This window comes from Chelonia mydas, chromosome 3 (assembly GCF_015237465.2).
Source record: "Chelonia mydas isolate rCheMyd1 chromosome 3, rCheMyd1.pri.v2, whole genome shotgun sequence".
Taxonomy (NCBI): Eukaryota; Metazoa; Chordata; order Testudines; family Cheloniidae; genus Chelonia; species Chelonia mydas.
The window spans coordinates 71731281-71757760 of record NC_057851.1 but is presented as its reverse complement, the minus strand read 5'-3'; the positions used below and the strand labels follow the sequence as shown (position 1 = coordinate 71757760).

Genomic DNA, 26480 nt, shown 5'->3' with positions numbered 1-26480 from the left:
AGGACAGAGTTTATCAGATAAACAAGTCATTTTTGGAAACTGCAGATGCTCCTACTGTGAAGCATTAAACGTGGCCCCTCTTAGATACACAGAATGGGGTTCTGGTCGACTGAACACAGGCTGATAAGCTCTGCACAGCTCTGAATGCTGTTTGCCCACATACTAATGTTAAACAAAAGAACTGCAGACTGCAGAGAAAGGATGCGGGTCAGACAACTAAATTGCTTAAACCCTAAGGCAGCCTGCTGAAAAGAAAAAGCATGAAAGAAGCTGATATGAAGCTTTTATGCAGAATTGTTCTGTTTAGTATCCCTGTTAAGAAAATGATGGCAAGTATCTTGTTAAACTATATATTCCCGAATATGACAAGAGGACAGACACCTAGTAAACAAGATTCAGTGTCTCACTTGTCATTACATGATCAGCTATATATCAGTTTTACATTATGTCCATATTATGAATACAATAAAAAAAATAAAGCTGTACATATAACAAATGCTATTAAATTATATTTTTTGCATTCAGTCACCTGATTTGTCATTGGGAGTTTGCAGGTAATACCAGTCTGTCATTGGAGAAATCCACTTTGTGTTCAAATTTTACAATCGTGCATTAGAACTTTGTTAGAGTTCAACTGTTATAATGCCATTTAACTCCATTACGCAGACAGTTTAATAATAAATCCATGACAAAGTGTATTATTCTGACAAAATCTAAACTTGCTTTGGATGAAACTGTGATATGTTGTTCTAAGATTTCTACTATTTCGAAACATAATAATACTGAAAAAAGTATCACCTCTGAAAGCAGAGTTCTCTCTCTCTCACACACACACACACACACAAAGCTTCTCTCTCAAGGGCTATAGGGAGTGGAAGGTACTGAAGTCTCAGAACCTTGAACAGTACCTACCAGTGGATGAATGGCCCACACTAGAACGACTAAGAGCATCCAATAGCATTCAAACCAAGGTGTCACAAAAAAGAGTGGGAATAGCCAGTATATGAGGGGAAACAGTATATTACAGAAAAGATAGAAAAAAGCCCTCAAGGATTCATACCAAAAATTTTAAAATCATTTTTGTCAAAAAATATAACACATCATAGGTTGTCATTGGCATCTCCCTGGGGTGTTCATCTGATAATACATGAAAATCTACTCCAAAAAGCCTCTGCAAATGGGAAGCAATTATACATTTGAATACATTTGCACAATGCCATTCATACTGATACTAATGCTTGCTGGGCTGAAAATTGCTGGTTCACAAATAAGGTAAACAAGTTTATAACAATAACTATCCTTGTAACAGAACTGCCTTGTTTTCCAATAGTACTCCTGCCAACAAAACCAGCTTCAATTTGTCAGGCATGTGTGAATCTCACAGGTCTTCTGAATGAACCCCTACGAGTCCCATGCTAATTTCTGAACCTTAATGGGCTGAGGAATCCAAACTGATGATCCTTTAAAACAATCTCTATAAATACCATACAGAGAAAGGCACTATATTCATTGCTGTACTTTTAGCAAAGTAATTTCTATAGAAGTTGAGTATGGCCAGTGGTGAATCAATAGCAGGTGTGTTGTAACTAGGAGAGCTTAGTTCAGGAGCAGACAAGAGATATCACAGGTTAGTGGAGTAAAAGAAAGAGTGAGATCCCTGCTGAAAGAAAAAGCATTCAGTTGCTAGGCTGAACTGATGCTGACACTGTGACACAGCAGGCTTAGTGAATGATCCACCGAGGGAACTGTTTACACAGTTCATAGGTGGAGATAAAATGTTGCTATTCCGACCATCAGAAAAGGGAAAGGAATAGGGAATTGCACAAAAATAATGCTCTGAAGTGGTTCAGCTTCTATTTCCACAAAGAAACTGCTCCAGTTTCAGACCTTTCATGTGCCTTATATTAAGACACTAGAGGGCTGATCTATTATGCAAGGTACTTAGATGACGTCTGTCATCATAGAGTGTGTTTATCCTCACCAAAAACCTGTGAGGTAAGTGCTATTATCCCTGCTTCACAGATGTGGAACCGAGGCACAGAGAGACTAAGTAACTTGCCCAAGGTCACACAGGAAGTCTGGTGAAGCAGGGAATTGACTGTGGACCTCTGGAGTCCTAGGCTGCAGCTCTAATCACTGGACCACCCCCTTCTTATAATTAAGCGGCCCATTGTTAGCTCGTATATGGCCCGAGTCAATCCTAAAGGCATATGCTTAAGTACTTTGCTAAATTGGGATGAGCTGCTGAATCAGGGCCTAAAAACTGGTGCTGAGTTCCGCTGCCACACACAGAGGCTGGAGTACTAACTGGCCGTAGTGGGTTAAATAAAGCATTTTAACCCTTTTAAGAGTTCCATTTGCAAGCCAAACCAAAGCTTAACAGGATACAGGTGATCGTTTTCTCTCTTTACATCTAACCAAAGTTTGCAAATGGCCTAAATGCTTTTAACTCAGGATTTGCTATCATAGGCACACATCCTATTCTTCATGTATATGGGGCTTATTCCAACTCTTTATATAATCCCTGCCTCTGGATTGTATGAGCCAGCTCTTGTTAGAGGTTCTATATTTGCCTAATTTAAAAGTCTTACAGCTAGTGAGCCTCCCTCTTCTCCCGCTCCTTTTTGCTTTGGTAACTGGCAATGGCAAGGGTCTGATGATAAAAGCAGAAGACATCAATGCAAGATGAAGAGCCTAGATGCTGCCTGACTATGTCGATTTATTCCAAAAGATAAACAATATAATCTGAAAGATGTTTGCAGGCCATAGCATTCAGCATAGTGCTTGTAAAATTGGCCCTATGTTTATGTAAGAGAGTGAAACAAGGCCAAGTACACGGCTAAGGATGAACTAAATCTAAGAGCTGTAGGTGGGTTCATAATTCATTTGGAGAAAAGCTATGTGCAGCTAACAACCTCTCTCAAAGATCACTCTTCATGACATTTGTTTACAAAAGTAGGAGAAGCTTTATGAAAGTCTAGTTTATTTCATTTTCCTTTCCTTTTGTCTTTCCTTCTTGCTCTCAGGCATAGTTCTGTGAGATGCTGAACACCTTCAGTTCCTAATGGTTTCAATGGCTTTTTCAGGCATTCAGCACTTTCCTGTATCAGGCCCATTAATTACATTTTAACAGACAGACTTTATCACCCTGTAGAATAAGATGTAATTTATTGGATTTCTGCAAAATTAGAGGTTGCCTTGAACGTAATATATTTCAGTACGTAGGAAACATTCTGTGCACTTCTATGATAGCACTGTAAACTAATGAATGTATATACAAACAAAACATATTTTTTAAAAAAACAGACACAGAATATCTGTTGTGGGATCATACAAACTTTGTCCCTCTACCAAGCCTATTTGGAAGAAAGGCTGGTACAGCAATTCCCAGATGGTGAAAAATTGTTTTTATATTTCAGTTAAGGACTGAAATTGAGAAATTTCTCTTTCACACCTCAATTTCTGTGTAGCTTGCACTATTATACTCAGGTGTATTACAGAGCATGAAACCTCTAAAATATGTAAATTTCCAGATGAATTTCTGAACAGAGGAGAGTCGCACAGACGCAACACATTGCAAAAACCGGAGAATGTCAAAGAAAAGAAATAGATCAAAACAACGTTTTTGACATTACTTTCAATTAAACTGCATCAGTGAGGTCCACATACACATGGTGAATTTTTAAGGAAAGAAAAGACACGAAGGAATTATTTTATACTGTGTAGTGGAGGAATACCAAATAAACAGTGAGATCTGTTTCAATACATCATTACCCTCCAATAATGATTTCAGATCTCTTAGGCTTTTCCAGTACATAATCTAAAAGTACACTATTCTGGTAAGAGAATCTGAAATCACAAATTCTAGAAAAGCATAGAATCATACAAATTAGAGATGAAAGAGAGCTATTTGTTCATCCAGTCCATCACCATGCCAAGGTACAATTGCCCTCTCTAATAATTTTTATAATGCCATGTTCAATAAAATTTTATATGTACAGGTTGACAGGGGCTTCTATCTCCCTTGGGAGATAAACTGTAGAATTCCATCTTTTAAATTTGTGCCCCTTTTAGAGAAAGATTATCAGCCAAATTTCCAAAACCAGACTTCTGTTTGTGTGCATACAACTACTCTAAACAGGGTATGCAAATCTTATATTTTCCAATATAAATGAACATTTAGATGTTTAGTAGTTCACACAGAAAAACCTGATGAATGTGTTTGGTTATATATAGGCACCATAAAAAGTCTGTCAACTTAGGATAAAGTCTGCAGAAATAATGCTGAAGGTAAGAAGGAAATTAACAAGCCTTGCACTGCAACAGAAAAAGAAGGTATTATAAGCAAATATGGCTCTCTCCTTCCCGCTTCATACCAAATACTCAAATATAATTAAACATATTCAACAAGAAATTTTTGAAAATCTGGAACAAAAGCATATTCATTTGTGTGTGAATTAGTCTCTAAGGTGCCACAAGTACTCCTTTTCTTTTTTTAAATATTTGAGGAATTTTAATTCACTGATCAGACTTTGCTTCCCCCCTTCCCTTTGGTGATGACCTTATCTCAAGTCCCATCCCAGTTATCACAAAATCCTGGTGTCTTAGTTATGCAACATAAGCCTCTGTTACCAGAGGAGGTTACCAGCATCAACACATACGAGTGGCAGGAATTATCCCAGTTGGGTGGTGGATCATCTTGCCTTCAAATCTGACCTGACATCATAAACAAGAATTGATGAATGTGCAGTAGTTACTAAGGCTAAACTCTTGATCAATATGTCAGATTTCAAAAGCGATTGCAACAAAGTAGATTCAGGATTATGAGGCGGCTGCATTCACAAAAACGGTGGAAGGACAAGTCTGAACCACTTTTTGTGCATGTCAAAAGATAAAAACACATGATGAAAAATCTTAAGCATGCGGATAGTACCTCCATAGCCAGTTTAGCTGTGACTCATTAGGGAGACCAAAAACATACTACACATAAAAGGTTAGTTAACAGTACATACACACACAAGCTTCAGCTACTGTGAAGACCAACACTTTTGCACAACCACGTGATTCTCCCAATCGGTACCATAAACATCCATTAACATGATAATACCCATTAATCCAGCCAAACACAACTCATTTATCATCTTTCTATTGCAACCCATCTGTGTGCACGTAGGGAGGAGAGATTCACAGCCTTATCTGTTGGGGGATTAGCTTCAGAGGAAGGGCTGATTTTCAGTAATTCTTTGGTAAGGAAAAGCTCATTTGTTTCCATTTATTGAAATACCTATTTGTTATTCTACTTTCATGATCTCACTTATGTCTTAAGCAAAGCACTTGGAATGCGGTGGGAGGGAGGAGTGCAGTAACAATATCTGATTGCAGAAATCAAGACAGACTATATTTAGGACTTTTTTTTTTAATTATCTTTGCATCACTACTTGCTTTCATTTTTCTGATGTTTAGCTTATGGAACAAGAGATATATTTTATTGGATGGCAAAGACATGTCAATGCCTGAAAGGATCCATTTTAACCTGAAAATGCGGTTTTCAGTTTTGTTGTTTTCCACATAGATCTCCTCTCTTGGACACAACAAGCTAAATACATAAGGCTGTAAACTAACAAATCATATCCTAATTCCAAAGGGTGGCCAAGTGTGACTCTATGTACATTCTTATTATAGCAGCAATTACACAACTTAGCCTCTCTCTAAAAGTGCCTTTTGTGCCACTAGAGAAATCATCCCTGCTATAGACCACAGAATCATAGAATCATAGAATATCAGGGTTGGAAGGGACCCCAGAAGGTCATCTAGTCCAACCCCCTGCTCAAAGCAGGACCAAGTCCCAGTTAAATCATCCCAGCCAGGGCTTTGTCAAGCCTGACCTTAAAAACCTGTAAGGAAGGAGATTCTACCACCTCCCTAGGTAACGCATTCCAGTGTTTCACCACCCTCTTAGTGAAAAAGTTTTTCCTAATATCCAATCTAAACCTCCCCCATTGCAACTTGAGACCATTACTCCTCGTTCTGTCATCTGCTACCATTGAGAACAGTCTAGAGCCATCCTCTTTGGAACCCCCTTTCAGGTAGTTGAAAGCAGCTATCAAATCCCCCCTCATTCTTCTCTTCTGCAGACTAAACAATCCCAGCTCCCTCAGCCTCTCTTCATAAGTCATGTGCTCTAGACCCCTAATCATTTTTGTTGCCCTTCGCTGGACTCTTTCCAATTTATCCACATCCTTCTTGTAGTGTGGGGCCCAAAACTGGACACAGTACTCCAGATGAGGCCTCACCAGTGTCGAATAGAGGGGAACGATCACGTCCCTCGATCTGCTCGCTATGCCCCTACTTATACATCCCAAAATGCCATTGGCCTTCTTGGCAACAAGGGCACACTGCTGACTCATATCCAGCTTCTCGTCCACTGTCACCCCTAGGTCCTTTTCCGCAGAACTGCTGCCTAGCCATTCGGTCCCTAGTCTGTAGCGGTGCATTGGGTTCTTCCGTCCTAAGTGCAGGACCCTGCACTTATCCTTATTGAACCTCATCAGATTTCTTTTGGCCCAATCCTCCAATTTGTCTAGGTCCTTCTGTATCCTATCCCTCCCCTCCAGCGTATCTACCACTCCTCCCAGTTTAGTATCATCCGCAAATTTGCTGAGAGTGCAATCCACACCATCCTCCAGATCATTTATGAAGATATTGAACAAAACCGGCCCCAGGACCGACCCCTGGGGCACTCCACTTGACACCGGCTGCCAACTAGACATGGAGCCATTGATCACTACCCGTTGAGCCCGACAATCTAGCCAGCTTTCTACCCACCTTATAGTGCATTCATCCAGCCCATACTTCCTTAACTTGCTGACAAGAATGCTGTGGGAGACCGTGTCAAAAGCTTTGCTAAAGTCAAGAAACAATACATCCACTGCTTTCCCTTCATCCACAGAACCAGTAATCTCATCATAAAAGGCGATTAGATTAGTCAGGCATGACCTTCCCTTGGTGAATCCATGCTGACTGTTCCTGATCACTTTCCTCTCCTCTAAGTGCTTCAGGATTGATTCTTTGAGGACCTGCTCCATGATTTTTCCAGGGACTGAGGTGAGGCTGACTGGCCTGTAGTTCCCAGGATCCTCCTTCTTCCCTTTTTTAAAGATGGGCACTACATTAGCCTTTTTCCAGTCATCCGGGACTTCCCCCGTTCGCCACGAGTTTTCAAAGATAATGGCCAAGGGCTCTGCAATCACAGCCGCCAATTCCTTCAGCACTCTCGGATGCAATTCGTCCGGCCCCATGGACTTGTGCACGTCCAGCTTTTCTAAATAGTCCCTAACCACCTCTATCTCTACAGAGGGCTGGCCATCTCTTCCCCATTTTGTGATGCCCAGCGCAGCAGTCTGGGAGCTGACCTTGTTAGTGAAAACAGAGGCAAAAAAAGCATTGAGTACATTAGCTTTTTCCACATCCTCTGTCACTAGGTTGCCTCCCTCATTCAGTAAGGGGCCCACACTTTCCTTGGCTTTCTTCTTGTTGCCAACATACCTGAAGAAACCCTTCTTGTTACTCTTGACATCTCTTGCTAGCTGCAGCTCCAGGTGCGATTTGGCCCTCCTGATATCTTTCCTACATGCCCGAGCAATATTTTTATACTCTTCCCTGGTCATATGTCCAACCTTCCACTTCTTGTAAGCTTCTTTTTTATGTTTAAGATCCGCTAGGATTTCACCATTAAGCCAAGCTGGTCGCCTACCATATTTACTATTCTTTCGACTCATCGGGATGGTTTGTCCCTGTAACCTCAACAGGGATTCCTTGAAATACAGCCAGCTCTCCTGGACTCCCTTCCCCTTCATGTTAGTCCCCCAGGGGATCCTGGCCATCTGTTCCCTGAGGGAGTCGAAGTCTGCTTTCCTGAAGTCCAGGGTCCGTATCCTGCTGCTTACCTTCCTTCCCTGCGTCAGGATCCTGAACTCAACCAACTCATGGTCACTGCCTCCCAGATTCCCATCCACTTTTGCTTCCCCCACTAATTCTACCTGGTTTGTGAGCAGCAGGTCAAGAAAAGCGCCCCCCCTAGTTGGCTCCCCTAGCACTTGCACCAGGAAATTGTCCCCTACGCTTTCCAAAAACTTCCTGGATTGTCTATGCACCGCTGTATTGCTCTCCCAGCAGATATCAGGAAAATTAAAGTCACCCATGAGAATCAGGGCATGCGATCTAGTAGCTTCCGTGAGTTGCCGGAAGAAAGCCTCATCCACCTCATCCCCCTGGTCCGGTGGTCTATAGCAGACTCCCACCACAACATCACTCTTGTTGCACACACTTCTAAACTTAATCCAGAGACACTCAGGTTTTTCCACAGTTTCGTACCGGAGCTCTGAGCAGTCATACTGCTCCCTTACATACAGTGCTACTCCCCCACCTTTTCTGCCCTGCCTGTCCTTCCTAAACAGTTTATAACCATCCATGACTGTACTCCAGTCATGTGAGTTATCCCACCAAGTCTCTGTTACTCCAATCACGTCATAGTTCCTTGACATCACCAGGACCTCCAGTTCTCCCTGCTTGTTTCCAAGGCTTTGTGCATTTGTATATAAGCACTTGAGATAACCTGTTGATCGCCCCTCATTCCCAGTATGAGGCAGGAGCCCTCCCCTCACAGACATTCCTGCCTGTGCTTCCTCCCGGAATCCCGCTTTCCCACTTACCTCAGGGCTTTGGTCTCCGTCCCCCGGTGAACCTAGTTTAAAGCCCTCCTCACTAGGTTAGCCAGCCTGCTGGCAAAGATGCTCTTCCCTCTCTTCGTAAGATGGAGCCCGTCTCTGCCCAGCACTCCTCCTTCATGGAACACCATCCCATGGTCAAAGAATCCAAAGCCTTCTCTCCGACACCACCTGCGTAGCCATTCGTTGACTTCCACGATTCGACGGTCCCTACCCAGGCCTTTTCCTTCCACGGGGAGGATGGACGAGAACACCACTTGCGCCTCCAACTCCTTTATCCTTCTTCCCAGAGCCACGTAGTCCGCAGTGATCCGCTCAAGGTCATTCTTGGCAGTATCATTGGTGATACTGCCAAGAGATGGAGATGGAGATGGAGATGGAGATACTCCAGAGATGGAGACCTATCTCTTTAGCAATCTGGATGCATAGGGAACCAGAGTCTGAACATTCTGAACGTATACAACATTGGTTAAAGTAACTTAGAAAAATAAAATCACTGCAGAAGGACAGGAAAATTCTCATTTGGGTTCATGATTGGGATTTTATGTTAAATATAAAAACGAGAATGCAGCTATAAGAGTGTCCCTGATCCTTGGCTGTAACTGAGTGCTCAATATAACTTGGAGGAAGGGTTTGGTGGTGGACATGTCTGCATTGCACCAACACAGGAGCTGCTACACTAATTCCACACTATCAGAGGATCTTTAAGGTAGGCTAGCATTTGAGCAGCTTGGCAGTCACATACAGCTGCCTTAATGCAGGGGAGAATCTGTCACTAAATACAATATAATGTAACTGTAAACACAAAATTCTGTAAATGCAACAATTAAAGTTCCAAGTTTAATTTCCATGGGGTGGAGGGGTCAGTTTGTTTAGTCGAAGAAAAACAAGGGAAAATAGCTCTCTCTCTACTGGTTTAACGGTGTATTTCCACAGCAGCAGAATCAAATGTCTACTCACCTATGGAATTCTACAGTGAATACTGTGGCCACCATTAAAAATTCAAGAGGAAATCCTGGCCTTATTGAAGTAAATAGCAGAACACTTATTTATTACAACTAGGCCAAGATTTCATCCTCAGTACTTACCAACAGTTACCACTCAGTGTTATATATCTGAGACAGTGCAGTTCATCTTCAGTAAGCTAACCAGAAACAACTGTAACTTAGATACCACTATGTGGGTACTGTTGGTAAATACAGGCTTTAATAGATACTACTGTGTTGCTTAACATTGTCATTGGGCTTAATAATGCTCACAATCAAATCAATATCATAACATAACATCCCTTGACATCACTGGAAACAGAATCTGCTCTAGTCCATATAAACAGTAGCAGAGGCTGAGCCCGCATTGTAATCCATTTGAGTGGACTGTTCTACCCATGTGATTTCTTATTGACTTCAAAGGTCTCTGTTTAGATGCAGTAGTCTGTCTGAATGGATCACAATGCAGGACTGGATCCAAGAGGCTCAATTTAACAGATATTTCAGATTGTGCATAGGTAATTATCAAACACTTATATCTACTTTAATTGTTAACTGGCTTTGCAAATTAACCTGGAGACTAGTTCTCAGGAAGTAAAGCCATTTGACTTATATGCACACACAAGGGGGAAACAAAAGCCTTCATATGTTTTCCACAGCAGAACATGGTGTTTTTCTTCACCCTTACATAATATGAAAACAAATCAATTTTGGGATGCATGGAAAATGTCAGCAAAAAAGGATAATTTTTCAGACAGTTCTGAGAATGTGAGGGGATATTAAAAAGAACCTGAACATAACCTTTACTATAGCGTTCATTTAAAAGAAAAAGCTTTAGAATGAGCTAAAAATTGTGAGAGACAATAAATCAAAGTGACATCCCAGAAGTAGTTGTGATGCTCTGCTCAGGACACCCAAAACCATAACCACTACGTTACCTCTCTGTCTCAGGCAAGGGAGACTTTTGCTGGAGTTTAGATGTGTCTGTGTAACCTTTGGGTGGGCTAGAGTTTACTTCACTGCACCTCTCCTAGTTCTTCAACACACTTCCTATAAAAAGCACATGGAGACCCACAATTCAGTCATTCAGGATTTGCAAGGATTGCATTGGGTAAACCTCCCCACAATAAAGCCCCAAAAGAACAAGAGGAATGAAATTAATTCTTAAGTACCAACTTTATAGAATTTTATACTGGTAAAAACATAATAAAACAAATGAATAAATAGCTAGCCTAATTTCTGCGAAATAACAATGGTATTTCATAATCTACATACATTAATCTTAGTTATACATAAATATAAAAAAAAGGAACCAATGAATTCTAAACAGCTTAATCCACACAGAAATGCAGTGAGAAGTAACTCAGAGTTTCAAAAGCTGTGGTTGCGTTCACCTGAATCTCAGTTAGAGTCTTTGGTCGTCAACTCTGTATAGTCTGCTGAATCATAGTACTGCAGGAATATCTTTCCTTCTCTTGCTTGCAGAAATATCCAATCAGAACTCACACAGCCACTTTCTCCTCCTCTGCTCAACTGTGGAATCATTCAGTTAGTCAGTCAGCTAAGTAATTAAGTCAGTATTAAGTATATAATTGAAAAATCCTGTTACAAGAAAAATACAAAACTGAGAACAGAAAAATATTAATGACTCTCTCCCTATTATCACATTGAAAAAGAAAAGCATTGGTGAGCCATACTGGTTAACACACTTTCATTAAAACAATTGGTCTTGAATCAAACATTCATGGTATATAACTAAAATAAAAGAAATTGTGTTTCCCTCTCAATTTCCCCTTTCTGTAACTAACACTGCCATGGCTTTCTTGTTAGAAAGTTAACAATAGCACTAACATACTGCAAAATGCATTCTACTTCTGTGGCTGAGACTCTCCCAACCCAAAGAGGTCACATGTCCCCTTGTAAAGCAGTTTCCATGATTACTTGCCCTCAATGGAGTCTACTGAGCATGCCCAAAACTGCCACACCAATTCCAGAGATTTATGGGTGTGAAATGGTAATTGTGCATCTGCCTAGCAAGTCACCCTGACAACTCATTCCTCTCCCTCCCTTCTCCCCTCTAGATCTCTTAAAGATATTAGGCATCTAGGTTACATCAGGTATCTGCCACACTAGTCTGTCTGCCTCACAAACTCAACAAGACTCTGCCAGTCTAGACTTTGTCTTCAAAGTAACATTCAGTGAACCCCAGTTCCCGAGTTCCTCAGAGACATCTCTCTGCCTTGTCCAGTTTCTCTCACTGGACACTCAGATAAATGGTTACATTTGCTGTCTCCAAAGAGACCACGTACACGCCAGGTTGCTGGCTTGATGAGCACACACACTATCTTAAATACAGCACTGAGATGGTTAATAGTAAAACTAAGAATAAGTTTATAAATAAAGGAGAGATTTAAGTGATATTAAGCAGTGAACAGAAACGGAAAATAATTACAACAAAACAAAATAAAACCCTTTTGACTAAGCCTTAATTTTAGAAAGTTACAATCTTTATCTGAAGAGCTTTCTCACGTACAGTAAGCCACCAGCATCTCCAACCCTTCAGGTAGGAGGACCCAATGGTCACAGAATCAGAGGGGGCTGTCTGCTCTATCCCCTAAATGATTGATAACTAGAACGTCCTTTTGCTCCCCTTATATTTCCCAAAATCCTTTGTCTTTCCCTCAAGAGCCAGTCAGACCTCCTGGGGGTTCAGACTGTAGTGTGTATCCTCAATGTGCTCACCCAGCTATTCCTCCTCCACTTAGTAGCTTTGCCTACCTTATATGTAAATGTACTTCCATTGTCCTCTGCTTGCAATCTAAGAAGGCAAACAGGTAAATCTACATTCCTTTGTCTAACACAAGCTAGTTTATTCACTGCCCCCAAAACATATTTTAACATATGTCCAGCACACAGAGCTAACTGTTTAATACATAACCTGTATATACATCACACGATATTCATGACCAGCATGTCACCAGTTTTTATAAGATATTACAGTTTAGCTAGACAGTCTGACAATAATGTATTGAGTATGCCCTTTTTCAGCAAATTCTCACTGCTTTTTCCAGATTTAGAACAGTCTTTTTTCTTACAGTGATATCTTTTGTTCCTATCACAATCTGATCTATTACCATTGACTCAGATTCTGAAAACTACATGTCTGATTTCTTAACATTAAATCTGTTAAAATTATTAAAAAGTCTCTTCTCCATTTGATTTCTTGAGTGAAATTGAAATCTTTCAAATGTCTCATTTATTTTTGGTACACACAGTATCCCTCAATTTTTAAGACAAATTCAGTGAGCATAGGGAAATTGCATCAGAACCAGCAATATTTAAAAAGATGGTAATCTTTTATTCATTTTCCTTACTTCTTCCAAGTAAATCCTGATGCCCTCAAAAACAAATCAAAGTCTTGTTTAAACTTTTTCTAATTTTCTGCAGCATTTAACATTTTTAGAAATGTGGGACTCTTAATTGATCCATTTTAGATCATTCAAACTTGTTTTTCATTTCAGAGTAACTTTTACCTCAGTTTTTTCCCCAGTCTTTTCCAGTTCTTTTTAACACTTACTCCTGATACCATGTGTTGTTTTATATTCAAGTAATCCACTAGTCTTCATAATAACTAATTGCTAGTAAATTAACAGCAGCCTTTATGAGATACATAGTTAACATATAGAGAGAAAGCATTTTAACTCCAGTCAATCCTCAGTCTAACTTAAAACCAGTGGCCTCCTCCGACTCCCTGGAGTTTCTATTAGTTCTCTTAAAGCCACACTACAACAGTAATCAAAGATGACAGTGCTGGATCTCAAAGCTGAAAAGAATTCCTGCAAGAGAGCTTAGTAATAAGTAAGTGACATCAGGTAGTGAAGCTTTGTCTCCCACTGATGGCAATGAGAGTTGAACAATTAATCTATTTTCTGAGACTGCACTGGAAGTTTCCTTCATCTAATTAGCAATGCTCAGTAAACATCCCAGAAGGAACTCAGTGTGGTTACTTTATAGAGCTTACAGTTAGAGGTATTGCTGATACGTCTCTTATGAAAATGAGCTTTAATATCACCTTCAAACAATGGCTATGTATTTAAATGTTTTTCATAACTGAAGACTAGCCAGAAGCTATCTTCTACTGTTTTGTGAAAAGCAGAAATATCTATATTCCACAGAGAGAGAGAGAGAGAGAGAGCGCACGCACACACGTGCACTCACTTTTCCCCCTGTAGTGTACAGAATGGACACCGACATTTCTGTTGGCGCAATGGAACAAAAACAAATCACTCAACTACAAAGCAACAATACATTTTCTGATGCTCTTAATGGAAAAAGAAAATAAAGTTTTCTAAAGTTGGTAGAATGTATATGGAAAGTGTGAACAAACTACATCATCATTTGCTTCCACCACAGAACAAAAAGCACTTGAGCGATGTTTTCCTAAAGAAGTCACTGTCTGCCCATTACACCCAGGAGGTGAAACAGATGTAAGAAAACTACCAAGAACGCAAATGAAGAAATGTAACTTGGAAAGTGAAAAGTTTAAGCACATGACTAAGCTCTTGCAGGATCAGGGCCTTAGGCTGCAAGCTCCTTAGGACAGAGAGCATGAGGCAGATCCTCAGCTAATGTAAACTGCCTTAAGGTCTTTGACTTCAATCATTTACATTAGCTGAGGATGTGCCGCTATATCTTTCTCTGGGTGTGGGCAGCACCATCCCTAGCACACTATGATCAGTATCATAATACAAAAAATGATAGTTCAAGCATGACGAAAGGGGGGAGGTTATACTGTAAGTGCTTAGATCGACTCATGCAACTCCCTCTGAAGTTATTGGAAGTAATGCATATATATGAGAGCCAAATTTATTTTGAAACACCTTCTTACTATGGGTCACATGTGAACTATGCGATGCACCCCCCACACACACACACAAACACACCTTTTTTTTAAATCCATACCATAAGTGCAGAGTGTCAAGCTGTCTGGAGTGGCTCAGGCACTGAGTACCCATCTCAGGGCAGACTGTTACAAATCAGAACACAAACCCCAAACTGGTTGAATATTCTAAACTTAGATTTCACCATCCATGCATCAACTGTGAACTCCTCAAGCATTATAATAGCTTTAACATGGAATCCCAGATAGTCCCCTTGGATTCTTCAGTTTACCTTGCCACCTAGGCAAGCTCGTCTTTGTGATACAAGGTCTCTGACACCAAAAATCATAATATTCAGGTTCCTTCCAGTCCCAAAGGACCAGTCATTTACCCTAGGTCAATTTCACCTTAGATCTCACACCAAAGACAACTCTTGTAGCCAATCCTATAACAAATTATCTAACGATTTATTAACTAAGATAAAGATATGAGAGTTATTTACAAGTGTAAGGAAAGATAAACATACACACACAAATGAGTCACAGTCTTAGGTTCCAAAAGGTGTTAGAAGCTTCTATATTAAGCAAGCTCTATAAGTCCTTTGGGCTAACCCAGGCTAAGCGCTCGGGATCTTCTGCTTATGCTTAGTAATCCTTGCCCTTCAGAGTCTAAGCTGCATCAAGATCCAGTTTTTTCCCATCAGGGATTTTTATTCCCCTCCCCCAGAGTCCTTATGCATGTCTCCTCTTCATGGGTGTTTGGGGAGCAATCAAAGTCTTTTGTTCTCTGATGTTCCACAGTAGTTTGTATGGTGTCTGTGGGTCTTCTTTTGTTGGGCAGCAGATAATATTTCCTGTGGCAAACTAGTATTTCACACTTGGTAATGCTTCACTCCTGTCTGTGGAGATGTACAGTTTTAGAGCAAACTCTTTTAAAATTACAGAGCGAACACTTAACTATTATCTTTTAACTTGGGATACAAATATTTTAAACGACTGATGCATGCAGCAACTTACAAGGACTTCATAAAGTCTAAACACCAAACACATTTTATACATTTAACATCTATTTTAACAGGTGAGCCAGACTGGTTTTCCACTAGGCATTGGTCAGTGTTTGGTTGAGGACTAGGGGCCTTGGCATAAGTGGACACCTGATCTGCCAGTGTTACAGAGTTCAAGTTACACTGTAGTACATGCAGTAGGCTGGACACTGGCTTCCATTGCCCTCATACTACAACGTTAGTGTCACTAGGATTGTGTAGATGTAGCAAAGGGTAGAATTTGACCTAATGCATTTATTTTAATATCCAACAGTGCTGTCAATGAAATATATGCCTCAAAGCACCTGTTTGAAACCCCCATCAGTCAGATGGATTTCTTGGAACATATAATTATTTCTCTTTGTATAATGTGTGTATCTGAAAATGTGATTAATCACAGTTCTGTTTTCCTTTTCTCTCTATTAACAAGGAAATCCAATATAAAAACAATGTTGTGGTTGAGAATTTAAACTTGCAAACATCATGAAATTCAACCTATGGCTTCTGTATCAAAACATTTGATCACTTTGAATATATATATATATATAGGAAATATATTGTATATTTAATGGCATACATTTCAGCACCAGAAAATATTGTACATGCCCAAGGGGACGAAGATATGGTTGCCTTAGGAAATATAACTGAGTTTCCCTAGTTGTGTGTATTTAAGATCTCAACCACAATGTTGCATTAAACAGAGTTTTTTATTCTTATTTTTTTTTTATTCTTATTTTTTATTCTTACAGTAAAATGCATTCTGTATTCCTCTGTGAAAGTAAAGACCAGTCTAGTTATACTTCAGTAATGCTTGTTACTAGAAGATAAATGAAATATATTAAAAACAAATGGACTTCATTCAAACATTTTTAAAATAAGGGAATCAATATGCTAGAAAATTAATCAAAATGGACCTGAACTATATCCAAATTTAAAGGTATCCAACATTTTGGCCTGGGCCCATCTCTACTTATAAGTTAAATTGAAGCTTGGCACACAGTTAGCAAAATCTAATTTGCAAATATAGTAGGTATTAGTTTTGCAGAAGTCCAGTGACATTACATATACAAAAGGCAGAAAGAAAAATGCCTGAAGGATTTGTCTTTGCATATTTATACTTGTGATTCTGGCTGGAAAATTAATTTTGGGGAACAAGTGAATATCTAAACACTTCCAGAACTTTTCAGGTAAGTTTTAGAAAAAAAGAGTGAATGGTTCTAGGGGGAAGGAGGCTTATATTGCTTAAGAATCAGTTTTCTAATACCACCCACTCCTCTCCCGTCCAAGTTCATTCTCAAACAAACAATCGGAAATTTTACAAAAATGATGGGCACAAATGCATCTTATCAGTAATTTTCAGACCATCTCTGTGAAAATGAATACAAATAACATTTCCCCTTGATAGAATACAAAGTTTTTAATATACAAATACAATATAGATTTGTCATAAGAATGTGGTCCTTGCTTGGTTTCAGCACGCTGCATGTATTTGTAAGGGAATAGCTCACATTTCACTGCTTGTGAGCAATGCACTTTATATATTTTACATGAGAATAGACATAAATAGAGCTAGTCGGGAATTTTCTGGCAATGCTTTTTTCAATCAGAAAATGCCAATTCTTTGAAACCAAAATGGTTTGTGGAAAAGGAAGAGTTTTGATGAATCTCATGGATTCTAAGATTATTTGCAAAAAGGTTTAAAATTGTCAAAACATCTTGTTTCGACATTTTCCAAATGAAAAGTTTCATTTTCTGGTTCTAAACAAATGTGTTTTGAATTTTTAGTTAATCTTTACTTAAAAGGATTTAAAAAGGTCAAAAAATGGAAACAAACCATTTGGACTGACCCAGTCCCAAACAGTTGCAAAATTATCACTTTCTGAAAAATTTCAAGTTTGACCTTTTGTCCCAATTCAGGAAAGGAAAAAAAAAAATCAAAATCTTTCAAACTTTCTTAGGATGGGAAAACCCTTTTATACCCAGCTCTAATTATAAGCTCATTGATAAGTGAGACCTGTTTTCATGTAAATCTGCCTACTTTTCCTAAACACACACACACGCCGCATATGGGGTGGTAATACGCATATGGAAAATTTATTATTCTCCATCTAAGAAATCAAATATCTAAGTTGCCTCAAAAGCCTGATAGAATTGGTGTTTCCTGTTGAGAGTCCCTCTTTCTGGAACACAACTTTGAAATCATTTTGGTTAAAAGTTTCAAATCTGGGCCCTGAATGTAGGCGCCTAAAACTATACTTATGTACTTGCCTAAAAGTGGCATCATTATCAGACCACAACTCCCAGAAAAGCTGATGAAACTGGCAGGTGCTCAGCTCTTTTGAAAAAAACAAGCTACTTTTTAGGCAAATAAGGTATTTAGGAGCCTGACTTCAGAAACTCAGGGTTGAAGATTTAAACCTCTATTTTCAGTTCCAAGAGCCTAATGAAGCTGGTGGGTACTAGTCCTTCGGAGTAGTAGATCTAAGAGTTCTTGTAGTGTTCAATGGAACGGGGGCTGGGCACTCCAGAGGGACACTGGGAAGACTCAGGGGTTAGTGTGCACCTGTCTCCCGCCTCTACAGAGAGAGAGAGAGAGAGAGAGAGAGAGAAGCCTGCAGAGGCTGGGAGGCAGTGCTTGTGTTGCCAGATATCGGTGGATTCAAGTAGCTCATCCACAGCAGGCACAGGGAAGATTCCTTCACACTAAGAGAAGGTGGTAACGAGATGCCTCCCAAGCCTGAAAACCCTTGGGAAGCATCACACCAAACTAAATATTAACCCCAATGACAGCAGCTCCGCTCTCATGAGCAAGATCATATTTTCAAAAATAAAAACCAAAAGGACACTCCTTGACAACATTTTTTAAAGATACAGAGTAGCCAGACAAGACACCAGGATACTTAAAATGTGCTGGTATCATTCCTGGCAGCTTCTGAGTCAGACTCACATCCACATTTCTCTGGTAGTACAAGTTTGTTTTTTTCCCCCAGAAACGTATTCAAATGCTAAGTTATTCATGAGACACTGAAAAAGTGCCAATAAGATTCATTTTGGCTACGTCTACACTAATGACTAAACACATGTCCAGGCATGTGGCTGTTCCATAGCCGCCACTGTCCACATCTGACCCCCAGAAACATATGGCTGAAGGTGAGTAGAGGGTGAATTAGCTAGCATTCCTGAGGGTGTGGGTAAGTACATGTCTTGTGCATGGCCCCATACTCATGACAGTTTGCAGTGTGGACAGAGGTAAGGGGTGTGTATCACACCTCGTGTCTCAGTAGTCCTCCACCCCCACTCCCAAAATGCACTGAACCCTTTTTGACTGACAATTTATAAACATCCCTGTCCCCCCAATTTTCACCAATTTGATCAATATACGTGAATATGGATACCCTTCTGAGAGCAGCCACCTGACCCACCAACCACACCCAGGTGCTGATCAATGTGGTTGGAGTACACCATTTTCCACAACATACACTTGTACAGGGAAATTTCACAGAGGCTGGAGCAGGTGGGCATTGAGCCAACTGACTCAGTGCCTGCAACATATAAAGCACTTGAAGTTCCTGTGTAGTAAGGCAAAAGACTCAAACAGTTGCTCTGGGAGGGCTCATCATGCATGCCCTTGTGCAACAAGCTGGAGCAGGTGCTGTCAAGGATGCCCAGTGCATAGCCTGAAATGGCTCATGACATCCTCCTTAACCCTGCTGGCTTCATTGTTCATCAGGATGCTGATGAGGGCCAGGATGAGGAGGCAGCAGGGACTGTGGAGAACAAGGAGTGTGAGATTTTTTCACCTCAAGCCAGAGGAGCCAGTTAAGAAAGCATCTCCTGACAAACAGGAGGACCACCCTGAGCCACAGCTGGAACCAGGACATGAGGCTGGTGAGTTACAGTGGACTCCCACCCTCCCCGCCAATATCCTTATACTGATGCAACATTCCTGATTTCACTGCACCCCAAAATGATACACTGGAGGGCCCCGAGCAATGTTTCTGCTAATGGTTACCCTTCTATATATAGTTGAATGGGGGAGTTTTGTATGCTATTAAGGTGAAACATGCAGATTTGCACTGACGGTGAACCTCAATATTCAGCTCCAAGCATGCACTCCGGTATAGACATAGCCTTTGACCAGAAGATTATCTGTGACCATATCTATGCTCATGCAACTTTCCTCTTCCCTCCAAATGCTGTTCATCAGACTGAACACACGTGCCAGAGGACTGTTTGTTTTAGGTGAACAAAGCGCAAGTTCTACTTGGTGCACCAATATGTCTTGAAAAAAAATTATAATATAATTTTTTTCCAAGACGTACATATATAAAATCCACTGCTCAAGTGACAAACTAGGGCATTTTAGGTGTACCAAAAGGGGTTCCTGAGACATCTAGACATTACATGAAAAATCAGGACTGTCCAAATAATGCCTTTGTTTTTTGTTATTGCTTTGAGCTCCCCTGGTTGTCTGTATTCACACACCATCTCCTGCCTTATACTTAGATCGCAAGCTCTTTGGAGCAGGGGCTATCTTTGTTTTATGTTTGTAAAGCACCTAGCACAATGGGGCCCATGACTGAGGTTCCTAGGCACTACCACACTACAAACAAGTATAATAATAAGAGAGGTATCACCACTTTACCCATGAGCATCCCTAAAATAACAGTGTTTGCCAGGATGGGCAGGGATGGTGTCCCTAGCCTGTTTGCCAGAAGCTGGGAATAGGTGACAGGGGATGGATCCCTTGATGATTACCTGTCCTGTTCACTCCTTCTGGGGCACCTGACATTGGCCAGTGTCGGTAGACAGGATACTGGGCTAGATGGACCTTTGGTCTGACCCCATATGGCCATTGTTGTGAAAAGAGAAACAGCTGCCTCCAAGCCCTGTACCGCCAGAGACTGGTCTGTGGTTAGAGCAGGAGTCTGCAAATCAGCAGTTCTGGGTTTTAGGCCCAGCACTATCACTACATTGTGGGGTGACTTTAAACTAAGTTTGTTTGTCTTTGGGGGTGGGGGGCAGGAAGCAGAAGCCAAATTCTCAGCTGGTGCTGACTTCAGTGTAACTACATGGGTTAATACCAGCAGAGACGATGCCCCCATTTCTTTGTATTTCTGCTAAAAAAAGCCTCGTGTACTTTTGGGTGCCTCATTTTCCACTTCTGTAAAATGGGGGTGATATTTACTTGTTTTGCCACACAGGGATGTTGTCAAGGCTCTTTTATGAAAATCTTCCATACCTTCAGATGGGAGACAATATATACACCAATAAATTTTTTTCTTATAAAAAGGGGTCTTTTTTTCAAAATGCTACAGCTTCAGTTACAAACTAAACTTTAATCCAGATATGTAATATTTTAGATGTAGAAGAAATAGTTTTGGTTAACAATGCTGCATAACAAAAAGGAAGCCTGGAATTTGTGAGCTCAAACTCGGGAATGTTATAGAAACAGAAAAAAGAAAGATAGCTGTGAAAGTTTGTAGACAGTTTGAGGTGAAGTTTTCAAAGTGGTAGGTGACAGGTACAGGCACAAATCCTGTTACTTATTAACAAGATTTATGCCTGTACCTGTCCTACACTGCTTTGAAAATATCTGCCTTTGTGAAAGGTATACTGCGTCTTTCTGGTGGTTTTACTCTAAGAGGCTAATGTATAATCTCTTCGGGTTTTGTATTTCTGTGCATTTGACAAATCATTTTGAATACTCTTCAGTCACACACGTGTATACAATGCTCATTGCCTCATCTTTAAAATTCCCATAGATGTTATTTTGCTATTAGAACAGCCTTTGTGGGGCAACCCTGGTTTTTTTTTTTAAATTGGTACATGTAACTTTTAATATCTAACGCATATGTGCATTGATGTGATGCAACAGGCAAAGTGCAAGGACATGCATGACAAATTAGAAGAGCTAAAGTGAGTGAAGGGAAGTAAAATCAGTGCTGGTTTAACTGGCTGAGAAGAAAGTCACCACAAAGCGCTTGTTGGTACTAAAATCTAGTCTGTGATTAAGGTTACCTTAGTACCTGAAGGCTCTGAAGTCAATGCTTTGGAAACTAGAATTGTTATTATGGTTTAGTCAGCCAGTTATCCATAAGCAATTAAAATCAGATTCAACATTACACTGTAGATTAAAGGAAAAGTAGGCACAGAAACAAATAGTGCCAAAAAATGGACAGGGCTTGGGGAAAGAACAGGATAGGAAAAGCAATGGTGCTAGCTATTTGTTGGAATGAAGAAAAATAACTTTGCTACATGACATGAAATGGTTTCTTTTGTACAGATTTATTATTCCATTTATTATTAAAACAAACCAACTGTAGACATTTACCTTAGGAATAGAAAGTTGCTTATTTCAGTACTGTGGAGTTTAACAGAACTATGGATTGATGGTTTCAAAAGGCACCAGTCACACTTCCACAGCATTTGCTGATATAAATATAAAAGCTTCACTTTAAAGGATAAATAAAGCAACACTATTATCTAAACAGGGTAAAATTTAACATCCTTGTGGTTTGTGGAAATTTTTGATGTGCCTGCTGGCTTTTCAATAAAAATCAATTATGCCCTAAATGTGAGCGGTAGTCAACATACTACAGACTATAAATTCAATTTCATACTCAGAAATATGGATTAGCTGAACTTGATGCCCTTCCATTGATTTCAGAAAGCAAAAGCTGATAAGGTAAATAACAGTAAGAAGCTCTCTGACACTTCACATCAAGTTCCGGATTTCCATATTATTTTTGTAAGAACTTTCCAGTCACCATAATATCCTCCTTGTGAAATATGTATGATGAATAGATATTATATGGATTGCTGATTCATCTCTATTTACAGAATGGATATTTAGCTTTTATAATGCAAGATGGGAACTGGATAGGAAATGAATATACTTGTTTCCTTTAGCACCATGCAAGATGTGTATCATCCAGTCTGAATGAAGCCAGTGGATAATTACAGAACATTCTGATTAAGCTCATGTACTTTGGACTGCAGTCTCATATAAGACTCTAGAGCTCAGATATGCAAGAGGGAACCAGTCTCGAAAATACAATCCACTATTTAAAACCAAATCAGTTCTATGTTCTCTGAACAGAGCATTTGAAACCGGCAAGAATTACAGCAAATGCTATGGTTTGAAGGAAGAAACACAATAAAACTAGAACTAGGAAACAGAGGGGGAAGATCATGAGGAAAAACTTAAAAAAAAAACTGTAAAGAGAAAAAACATCCAGTCACATCCAGAACAAATACTCTTTTCTGCTTCATAATTTGCAGAACTCTTAGGCCATTGAGCCAGCTTTTTAAATAGGGCTCAGCTATTCTTTCTTTTGAAAAAAGTTTAATTTGCTCAGATTAGATCCAAAAGGTGGCCTAAGTAGATATAGTTTTACCTTCTGCTCTTACCTTCATCCAAAGGCTTGTTTTTACTTCTAGTCTAACTTACAAACAGCTTTCTTTTGTCACACCTCCAGCATGTGAAAATGGACACTATCAACCTAGAAGGGCCCTTTCTTAAAGGAAAACTGAATCCCATGCAGTATCCATGAGACCATACATATTTTAAAGAACTTAAAATAATAAACAATAAAAACCCAAACCACTGTTTGTGTTCCTAGCAACATAAATTTCATTTATGCTGTTGAAGAATCCACTAACTTTTTTAATTATATAGGTTTGCATTTTAAACAGAATTTAAGGGAATTAGGTGCACAACTCCTGTTAAATTTCAAAAAATTCTTAGAAAAATCCCAAGATTAACTACTCCCTGTGACAGGGTCCCCAGGGTGCAATCTGGACTGTGGAACCTTTGAACCCTCCAAACCCACCAAGTCTCTGACAGGCACTGTACTTACACAAACTTCCTTCAGAAGCCTGACCAGTGCAAGTACATTACCTAGTTTTACATTACATGGTTTTAGGTAAAATATAGAACAGATTTATTAATTACAGAAAACAGATTTTGAGTGAGTATAAGGGGTAGGCATAAAGGTCAGAGATCGTTACCATAAGAAAATGAAAAGTAAACACGCATTCTAAATCCTAAAATGTTGGTCTAAGCAAGAGTTGAATCAAACAGTGCCTCACCCTGACAGATGGTACACGCAGGTTACAGTTCCTCAATACACAGGTTTGTATTACCTTCCAGCCTGCGACTGCCCTTCCCCAGTTCAAAGTCTTTTTCCTCCAGATATTCCTCCACGTATTGAGACAGGGGAAAGTAATGATGTCCCTGTCTCTTTTTTTTAAATCTTCTTCCAGCTTGCTAGAAAGATCCTTGCTGTGACCTGGGGGTTAGACAGACCCAATTGGTCAAGCAGTCTCCATTGCCTATGTGTGCTCTCTGAGAATTCTCTATGGTGGTCTTTGGGGGAGTGGATTCTCTTTAATGGGCCATCAGCACATGTCTGGCTGGTCCTTTGTTGCAACTGAAAGGTTGGCTGTGGGGGTCTCCCAACCTCACCCCATAGTTCAGTAACATATACAGCAATTCTTCATAACATCCCATATAATGATAGGGATAGCTCAGTGGTTTGAGCATTGGCCTGCTAAACCCAGGGTTTGTGAGTTCAATCCTTGAGGGGGCCATTTAGGGATCTGGAGCAAAAATTGGGGATTGGTGCTGCTTTGAGCAGGGGCTTAGACTAGATGACCTCCTAAGATCCCTTCCAACCCTGATATTCTATGATTATATTATTGCTCCCTTGATAGTCTTCTCTGGCAAGCGATATCTTACACTAATCTCTATGGCTGGAACATCCTCCCATATTCTGCACAGCACACAACCAGTGATGCTGGTTACTACAACAGTCATATTGCAGTAACCTTGTGGCCTACTGGGTAGCTCACTGGACTAGGACTCAGGAAGCCAGAATTCTATGCCTAGCTCTGCCACTGGCCTGTTAGGTGACCGTTAAGCAAAACGCTTTCCCTTCTCATTTCGCTATAAAACTGGAACAATGACACTTATCTCCTTTGGGAAGCTCTTTAATACATATGGATGAAAAGTGCTATAGAAGAACTAGGTATTATTATGGTGCTACCCCAGCGTGGTTGTTCTGTTTACCATTTTACACTTAGATTGCAATCCCTTTGGGTCTGGGATGGTCTTCAAAATTGGCTCTGCATTGGAATGAACCTGACACCTTTCAAATTTTTGAGGGAGACCCACTCCCCAGAATACCAAATAGCCTAGTGGTTAGGGAACTTATCAGGAATGGGTTCAAATCCCTGATGTGAATCAGGCAGAGCAGGGACTTGAAGCAAGGTCTCCCACATTCAAAGTTAATGCCTTGCCACCAGGTTATCGGCTATTCTGTGGGGTAAGTCGGTCTCTCATGCACAGGGATGCTGGAGCAATTTTTTATAGTGGAGGTGCTGAGAGCCATTGAACCAAACTGTAAACCTTGTTTATAATGGAAACCACTTCAAGCCAGGGATGCGGCAGCCAGGGGTGTGGCAACCCTAGTTTCAGCACTTACGTGTGCGCACACACACACACACACACACACACACACCCTGAGAAACCCATCTCAACTAAAGTTTTATCAGACCCGAAACATTCATGTGAAAAGTTTTGGTCTCAATCCATGGGCATTTTCTAACAATCCATTTTGTCAAGAAATTCCCATCTAGTTCTAATTACAGGAGAGTCACCTTTTGTTATCCTTCACTGTGGTAAGTCTAATTTAGGTCCCGATCCTGCAACTACTTTTTGCCAGAGTAGTTCTGCTCCTGCTCAGATCCAACATGGACTGTAAAGCATAATGCACACCATAGTACCCTAAAATATTAACGGTCTTATACTTATCATTTAAATGCAGGTATACTTTCATACAACACTTGTATTGGAAATACTGCATTAATTTCTTCCTAAATATGCAATAAAGGACCCTGATTAATATATGTTCTTTGTAAATTATAATTCTAGCTAAGTTTACATAGTGACTACAAATGCAGCTAATAAAACCAATAAAAGCTACCCAACATTGTCTTTATATTATTCCATTGTAACTAAAACCAATTGAAAAATACACAGCATTGTTTAAAAATAATTCTTGTAGATACACTTAGAAAACTGCAAACATTCATAAACAGCTCACTCTTTGGGGAAAGAGAAAAAATGCCATTAAACAGGTGTTAGAATTTAAATGACATCTCATTAGTGACTTCTTTTTTCAGCTCAGAGACAAATAAAACCTTCATTTAAAAGCATTAGTGTTGCTCCTAAGGGTTTCTGGTATCATAATGTTTTGTTTTATAAAGCTATTTAGCCCCTTCCAACATTCTTGCTTATTTCTACAAAATAAACAGACTATCCTTTTAAATTGAGATTGAGAAAGAAGCCATGGGTGAATAAGGTTATTGTAAATAACCCTGCTCCTTCCCTGTAAGTCACATAGAAGTGTCATCTTCCTCAACAACAAAGGAAAACTGAGGAAACAAAGGAATCTAGAATAGGAGTAAGGGGATTATATTACTTCTTTATTTGGCTCTAATGCAACTGCTGCTAGAATACTGTATCCAATTTTGATGTCCACAATACAAGGATTGTCTTGATAAAATGGAGAGGTTTCAGAGAAGAGCCACAAGAATGATTAAAGGACTGGAAAACATGCCTTATGGTGAGTTTAACAAAGAGAAAAGTAGTTTAGATTTACAAAGAGAAAATTAAGGGATGACTTGATTACAGCCTATAAATCCATAGATGGGGAACAAAAATTTGATATTAGGGTCTTCAACCTAGCAGACTAAGATATAACAAAGATCCCCTGGCTTGAAGTTGAAGCTAGACAAATTCACATTGTTAAAAATGTACACTTTATTTCCAATGGGGGTA

At 39.8% G+C, this 26480-nt stretch overlaps 1 long non-coding RNA gene across 2 annotated transcripts in view; it reads right to left on the bottom strand.

The window, feature by feature from the left end:
- The window catches only part of LOC122465004, a 194356-nt gene that overhangs the window by 98479 nt on the left and 69397 nt on the right, over positions 1-26480 (bottom strand). For both annotated transcript variants that reach the window (XR_006289505.1, XR_006289506.1), the window contains exons 2-3: positions 11107-11245; positions 10651-10762 (exon numbers count right to left, since the gene is read on the bottom strand). This is a non-coding gene — a long non-coding RNA (uncharacterized LOC122465004). The remainder of the gene's footprint in view (positions 1-10650; positions 10763-11106; positions 11246-26480) is intronic.